This window comes from Salmo trutta, chromosome 21 (genome assembly GCF_901001165.1).
Source record: "Salmo trutta chromosome 21, fSalTru1.1, whole genome shotgun sequence".
NCBI lineage: Eukaryota > Metazoa > Chordata > Actinopteri > Salmoniformes > Salmonidae > Salmo > Salmo trutta.
The window spans coordinates 35,829,542-35,838,096 of NC_042977.1; positions in this window are offsets into that span (position 1 = coordinate 35,829,542).

Genomic DNA, 8,555 nt, shown 5'->3' on the forward strand with positions numbered 1-8,555 from the left:
AGAGAGTGAAAGAGAGAGCAAGAGAGTGTGACGGCCTAAGTGATCACATTTGTGGTGCTCTACAACTACAGGTGTAGGATCTTAATTTGAGCACAGTTTGCTAAAGCAGGAAAATAATCTTGCAGCAACAGGAAATTTGAATTATTATGTGGATTATTATGTATGGACATTTTTGTAGGTGTTTATACATTTTTCATAATTTTCGTCATACATTTTTCATCTGAAATTTCAAAGTGGAAATTACAAACTTCCAATACACTAAAAGATTTACATTTCACTGCAAAGCTCACTATTCAGGTTTTAGCTGTGCCTTTTTGGCCACAATGTGACATGGTTGACAACAGTAGAGGTGAGCATGCGGTCTTTATAAACCCTTTGTTATTTGCATATGCTCATCATCTATGTTTTTATGGCATCTGCTTTAAGCCATCATTATGTATGTTATCATTTTGTCAGGTCAACCAGTCACTGTTTTACAGTATGCACAAAATGGATATAAACAAATATGTCTAACCTGATAGCCTATTATTGAATGAGCGAGATGGATAGGAAGGAAGAGAAACACCAGAACAGCAGACAGAGTGATGTCAGTCGCCTGACTTATTTCTCTAGCACTGACCTTAAATGGTAAACATGGTTTGCATGTTTCTATGTAATAATGACACCAGGGTAAGTACTGGAATGGTTCTGCCCAGGATGTAGATAAGTCTTAATAACTAAATGTTGTCTAGAGAGAGAGGACAAAACGTGACTAGGATTGACAGACGCGGAGAGACTAGGTAAGCACATAACCATGTAAAACAGAGTAAAAAAATCTAGGGATTATACAGGGAGGAGTTTCACCATCTTAGATGGGAGGCAGTTTGCAGTAAAGCAACAGATGAGCAAAAACAGAGTCATTGAAAAGTGTTGAAGAATTTAACCTTTTTGTACTTAAATTATTTTCACTTCTCACAGGGAATTGTAAAGGGGTTGGGTAAGACAATCACCCTCTTCAACTTACCCTAATAGATCATACAGACTAAAGCTGATCACTGCTCCATCCATCACCAAGTAAGGACTCTAACCTATAAATCTCAAATGACCAGGAAAGGACATAACTCTACATTTTAGCTTTTTTGAAATACTACTCATCGGTAATCAGATGACTGACGTTAACGACACCACTGCCTTTCCATGTGGTCTGGATCCACCCTACTACACAAACATGATAGGTATCGTGGTGGACTGGATCATATTCCTCATAGGATTTCCTGCCGTCTGCCTGGCCAGTTATGCCCTGTTCAGTTTGGTCAAAGCCGGCCGAGTGGCTCCCGTCTACGTGATCAACCTGCTCATCTCAGACCTTCTCCAGATCACCATCACGCTGGTCTTCATTTTCAGTAGGTTCTTTGACACCACGTTTGCCTTTCATGAAGGCCCGCTGCCTGTCAAGGATCTTTGTTCGCCTGGGCCTCTGCACCAGCCTGGGCTTCATGTTGTTGATCTCCCTGGAGAGGTACATGGTGGTGGTCTGTCCTCTGTGGTACCGCCGCCGACGCTCAGTCAAAAACTCCACCCTGGTCTCTCTGAGCCTCTGGGCACTGGCACTGGTTTACGTTACCTTTGATTACAATTTCTTGATCGACATGCGGTACACACTGATGACTTTCTCTGCCATCTCCCTGTTGCCTGCCCCTTTCCTGGTGTTGCTGTTCTTGGTCACTCAGAGGGCCCTCTCCAGGAGTATGGCTTTCAGGGGGGCAGAAAGAAGGAGGAGGATTCTGGGAGCTCTGGGTCTGGTCCTGGGCAGTTATACACTCCTCTTCCTCCCGTACAGCATCAGGAACCTGTACTACTCCATCAAGGCCCATGCCCCCTCAGTGTCAGACCCAGTCAGGGACCTGTCCTCTGTGATAACCAGTGCCTTGTTGTACCTAAGCCCTCTCACTGACTGCTTCCTCTATATCTTCATGAGGAGGGACCTCAGAGACACTGTGGATGCCTTCCCCTGCTGCAGGAGGCTGCTCAGTGTGGGAGACGGTAACAGGAGCAGTAGACAGACTGATCAGGGAGATACACAGACTGGCCCAAGACTGGCCGGTTGATCGTGTCTGAGAACATTATTTTGTGCAATGAAAATGTCCAGTTTCATTCACATGGCTTTCTGCTATGGCACCTTCCTATCCTCTCATATTTGTGTGGTTAATTTATTTGGTATTTCTATGTGGGCACCAAGTTCTACAGTACGAGGGAACTGTCTCTTAGCACTGCACCAACTTATGCAGAGAAAAAAACATTTCATATTTGCAAAAATATTGACATTTATTTTGTATCACAAAAAAATTACATTTACATTTACTGTTACCTTGTTATTAGAGTATTATTCAGAAATGTTAGTATACAATATGTCACATGGAACCTACCTATATGCCAGCCATACAGATCTATAAAGTCCTTTACTTGTGTTACAATGTCTCTATGATGTTCACCAAACGAAGTACACAGAAAATCATGGTAAGACTGTACATGTAGAAAGAACATTATGCAACTTCAGAATAAAAATACATGACATAAAGTCAGTTTTTGGTGGTATGGTATGTACAGTATGACCATATCGATAACAGGTTTCACGTTCAATATTTATAAAGCTGATGTTTCCTCTGTAAAATGTTACTTGATTTCACTAATGTTTTCAACATTAGTCAATTTCACAATAAAAAAAATAAGCCTACATTACATAGTCAGCTTCGGTTTTCGTCAAACTAGCTAAATCGTGTGGATAAAAGAGTTCACTTTCAAGATTTAAAAAGTGTATTTTCCCTTCTAAAATATAACTTGTTGTCCCAGCTCTCCACTTCACTGGACCCACTGGTCTCATATGAGACTCACTGGATTTATATTCACTGGTCCTATATCCCGGAATATCTTCAGCATTTCCAGACTTCCCCTCTGTCAGCCAATCGGATACCCTCAGGTATTCAGCTGAGCTCACTGGTAACACAGCACAAGAGAATTCAGGCATTGTGAATTAACAAAGAAAATGTTCTGACCATTCACTCAACAAAATACAACACATTATAGAATTGTACTTTGGATGTACAGTATGAATGTATGGTGCCTTCAGAAAATATTCACCACCCAATTTAAAATTGAATAAATTGAGATGTGTCACTGGCCTAGACATTTTTACAAACTGACTAAAAATGTAAAGTTTAAATGTCTTGATTCAACACGTATTCAACCCCTTTGTTGTGGCAAGCCTAAATAAGTTCAGGAGTAAAAAAAATAGCAATTTTTTGTACCCATTGCCTGATTTATGAAGGTCAACAACCATTTGTCTCTTTTTGTTTGAGTTCTTTGCATTTTCCCATGTTAATGGATGACAAAGGGATTTCCCATTTTCCCATGTTAATGGATGACAAAGGGATTTCCCATTTTCCCATGTTAATTTTGAGTCATTAATGGATGACAAAGGGATTTCCCATTTTCCCGTGTTAATGGATGACAAAGGGATTTCCCATTTTCCCATGTTAATGGATGACAAAGGGATTTCCCATTTTCCCATGTTAATGGATGACAAAGGGATTTCACATTCGTGTTAGCTTCTTTTTATACCCCAGTGAAACAGGACGCCATGGAAGGCCACAATACTGTACACTTCCTTAAAATGAGATTAACTTAAAAAAGTAGAATGTTAATGCAAATGTCATTTTGTTTGCTTTTATTTATAAGAATCTTTAAGGGTGCCAATAAAAACAAAACAGAGCATTGTTAGCAGACAACGATCAAAGCTATAAACAGGTGTTGTCAAACAGAATTAGCATAGAAGGTCCTTGGATAGCTTTTCTGAACAGCCCAGTCTTTAGCTGTGCCTTAAACGAGACCAGAGGCTCTGCAGCCCTGACAGTGACTGGGAGTGTGCTCCACAGCCGAGGAGCCGCAGTACTGTGTTTCCCTGGGACAGACAGAGATGTCTGACCCAAATCACCTCCCAGAGATGCGGATCATTCTCCTGGGTAAGAAAAGGGCTGATAAGTGTCAGGCAGGCAACACCATACCTGCCCGAGTTGAGTCTGAAATCAACAGCGAGACCGTGGACAATGTAAGGGGACAGGGGGACGTTGGGGGAAAGTGGCAACTCACCGTAGTGGAAACTCTAGGATGGTGGAAGACCTGGCACTGGTGATGACAGAGGTATTGCACAGTGTGTCTCTGTGTCCCCCAGGCCCCCCTCCTGTTCATTGATTTGGACTCAATACTGGGAGATAAGAGCAGGAGAGCTGTGGAGGAACACCTGAACATGGTAGACCTTACCGTGAAGGGCTTGTCTTTGTGTCCCCCTCGACCCCATGCCATCCTTCCAGTCATTGCTGCAGGTATTGCCTTCACTGAAGCCCATCTGAGGTCAGTAAATGAGCACATCAACGCCCTGGTGATATTCAGCTGGTGTGACACAATCGGTGACACCTCCATACAGCAGTTCATTGAGAGTGATGGGAGAGCCCTCCAGTGGCTCCTCAGGAAGTGTGACAACAGATACCACATCCTCAATGTCAAGAACAGGGTGGATGTCACTCAGGTCATAGAGCTTCTGGAGAGGATTGAGTTGATGGTAAAAGCGAAAGTCAGGGAGTGAAGTCGGGTGAGGTGCATATGTGACAGCCGAAAGTTGGACACTGACTTGGCAGTGCCATGTTCATAAAAGTTGTTCTTTATAATGTCGAAATAAACATGTATAATATATGTGTGTATGCTACATTGTACAATCAATTGGTGAGAGAGCCTCAAATATCACATTAATTTCTACATATCCATTATAAACATGAATTGCAGCAAAGTTGGTTCCTGTTTCAGTCACGTCTTTGGTCACTTTCATGTGGGTCAAACACAAACAGCCTAATGATTAGTTGACAGTAGAGCCTCCCACAATGAAGGCAATCACTGCAAGATAAAGTTGGTGAAGCTTGCAGAAACTTGCAGTCGACCACAGTCAAACTTCATGACCAGTGATCACATGATTTTTGTCAAGTTCATGCAGTCCACATGTAGGCGCAAGTCAGACAATTTGTATCCCCATAATGCAACAAACTTTGAAAGGCGGGACCAACGATGGTCACCAACTCGACAAAAGTGATCCGCTCAAACGTGTCCAATGCGTTCAATGGCTGCAACACAACCTTGTTTTTCATGTTAGTGAGCCACCTAGTGGACACATTCCTCTTAATGAAGGTTTTACATTTCATAAATTACTGCTTGCGGCTTGGCTGGGGTAGACCAAATACACTCACCTTGAATATGCAAGTGTGACTACCATCTAAAACACAATGCGAGACTATCTACTGGGTTTAATAATAATATATTGGCCTACACAGCCTGATAATAACAGTTGCATTGGTGGGGAGTTCAGTAGACCTACATGTCTGACCAAAGCCTGAATAGGGGCATTATATTTTCATAGACCTGTAATTGTCTGAGATGTGGGATGATATTTTGACTACTTGTTAACATTCTCCATTTGCCATTTAAATGTGCTGCATATTTTGCTATAGGCTTACTGCATTATTTTCATTGTATTTAATGAATTTCCTCTATGTAGCCTACTATGTATGCATTTAGAATAAAATAGAATAGAAGGTTCTATTCTAAGGAGACACATAGGACCATTATAATGTGACCACAAAAGATAGCCAGGTGGAAAAATAACATTCCTCCATTGTAACTTCTAGGGGTAGGCTGGGCCTTATCCAAATTGTGCCTGGGTGTTACACAGGATTTGCACAATGCCCCCATGGGCTAATACGGGAAGATTATTTAATTCGTTACATTTGTGGTTTTCAGAGCAATATGCGAGGCGGTAAAAATGCTCAGTGGGTAGGCTCGTCTACTCAGGGTCAGACTGTGTCCTAGGCCAAGTCACGGTGGCGACGAATGTCATTAATTATAGAGGGAGAGTGTCCGGATAGGACGGACAGACCGCCAAACAGACAGCCGTCACTGCCGCAGAGACTACAGACGCAGGCCGAGTAGCAGGCCGCCCTCGCCAAATAGTCTACAAAGAGGGTTGAACGGGGAAGGGGAGGAGGATGACAGGAACACTAATCCAATTCCCTTTCGTTACCGCATAGTGGCTTATCTCCTCCCCCGGCTGTTTCTCTGGGTCAGTCAAAACAATGAATTGATGGACTACATTTACGATATCAAATAGTCTCAATTCACGGCGACGATATAAATAAATAATTTAACAATGCGGTGTTCCGCCCGGCTGTCAAAGGGACGACTGCGCATCTTTGTGGCTGTATGCCGGAAAAGGCTATGTTGATGTCCCGACTGGGAGACGTAGCCTATTGCCCAACATATTTTATCATTTTGTAAACCACTATCAAATATCATCGATTCACACATGGTGAGTAATTTCCTTTATCTTATTCATGTCGACGACGCAAACTAAGGATATGAGCAATTTGTAGCGATATTTTAGGGCAGTCATAATAATTTATGAAATCATAACTTGTTATGATCAGTGCGCGCGCAGGCATGCAACAGGTCGCCGGTACAGTAGCGGGACAGCAGAAGTTATCGCGCTGTTCTGACTTGTATGAAAACGTTAGATCGTCGCTTTAAATGTCACGGTGCGATGTAACGAAAAACACAAATGCTTTGTTGGCACAATAGGCTATGTTTTAATAGAATTAAATAGTTTGCGAGACACGGACAACAGATAAAAAAATGTCTTTGTATAAACCTTATAAATATTTTTCTAGCTATAATACGCTGTCTAAATATATCGTAAGCCTCTGAAAAGGGAATTCTAAAATGTAGGCTAATGAATGTGTAGGCCATATCAAACAGTCAAATCAGGACATACATCACTGTCCGGCAGCATAGACACGTTGATCCCAAACCATAAATTCCCTTTTCAATGCACAAATTATGGGAGGCAAGGATTACAAATGTGGGCTATTATGACAAATAGGCCCCTAAATATATATTTTTTGTATCGTTATTGACTCAAAGCATATGGTGCCAACTGTGAATCGGAAACCTACATTCTAAGAAAAAAAGGTGCTACTTAGAACCTAAATGGGTTCTTCGACTGTCCCCATAGGAGAGCCCTTTAAATAAAAAATGTTGGTTCCCGGTATAACCCTTTCGGGTTCCATGTAGAATCATTTCCAGAGGGTTCTACCTGGAACCAAAAAGGGTTATCCTATGGTCAGACGAAGAACCCTTTTGAACCCTTTTTTTCTAAGAGTGTATTTTATAGATAATCTTAAATCGGCTTGGTGAATACCAGGCTTTCTTAATTTAATATGTAGATGTTTGTATAGGCCTACAATCCACAATGCTAAATTATAATTGAATTTCTTGATATGTACAAGATTTATGTTATCAATCGATTTTCAATTATTATTTAAAACTGATTTGGGGTAACAGCAGAGGGTGCAACACAGTTAAGCCTGGGTTTGTGTGTATTTGGGGGCGATGTCCGCCCAAGATGTGCGGGCCTGTGTGCAGACCAGGACACGGTCAAAATCAGAGATAAGAAATACGCATTATTCATGTACAAACATTTGCAGAATTACGCACAATCATGAACACACATTTGATACAATATAGGCTAGCCTAGGCCTACTGTACATTTATGTACGTTTCATGTTGGCCTATGTGATAAGTTTAAGTATAACACAGGGAACTGAGCTTGTACCCATATGTGGCCACGGGCTTAGACTATATGGTAGGTAACCATGCCTAATAAGGCCCTGCATTTCTTTACCGTATTTGCTTGTTTCCAGTTTGTTTTGCGTAAACTTCATTGCAAATCGATTGTGTAACAGGCCTGCAGTATAGCCTATATATTGTGTGTATGAAATTGGGGAGGCAGATATCCTTGTGGTTAGAGCGTTGGACTAGTAACCAAAAGGTTACAAAATCGAATCCCCGAGCTGACAAAGTAAACATCTGTCGTTCTGCTCCTGAACAAGGCACTGTTCCTAGTCCGTCATTGAAAATAAGAACTTGTTCATAACTGACTTAGAAGCGATGCTTGATGTGAAATGTGTGCGTGGTAACGTTCCTCCATCCAGCAGTAATGACTCAAGGCCTATAATCGTAGAGTTGAAATTACGTACAGTAATTTACTGCTTGTTGTGGCTAGAGAACATTTGACTCACAGGGGACCAAATGTATTGTGTGTGCGTGCCTGGGTACGGGTAGGTCCAGTAAAAAAAAAATGTTTCCCTCAATCTGGCTATCCCTCCTTTTCATTACCTTTCCACGTGGTAAGCAGTAGAGCTCGAGTTTGAAAAGGAAGCATTGTGCGTCGCGTCAGTGGTCCTGTGTATTCGAGAGGCTCGCAGAGGGTGATGCTCATTCAGCTGTGTCCAAGCCCCATTGTTGCGAATTCCTGTTCATTCAGGGGCCTGTTAATGGAGCTCGTGCATCCGAAAGCTGGTAGGGAGGTCATTCGAATTCCAAGTTGGGGTTCCACCAATCACCGTCCGCCAATCATCCTTTCCAAGCAATTGACTGGAATCACCTACTTGAATAGGACATACATAATGAAGGGAGGATGC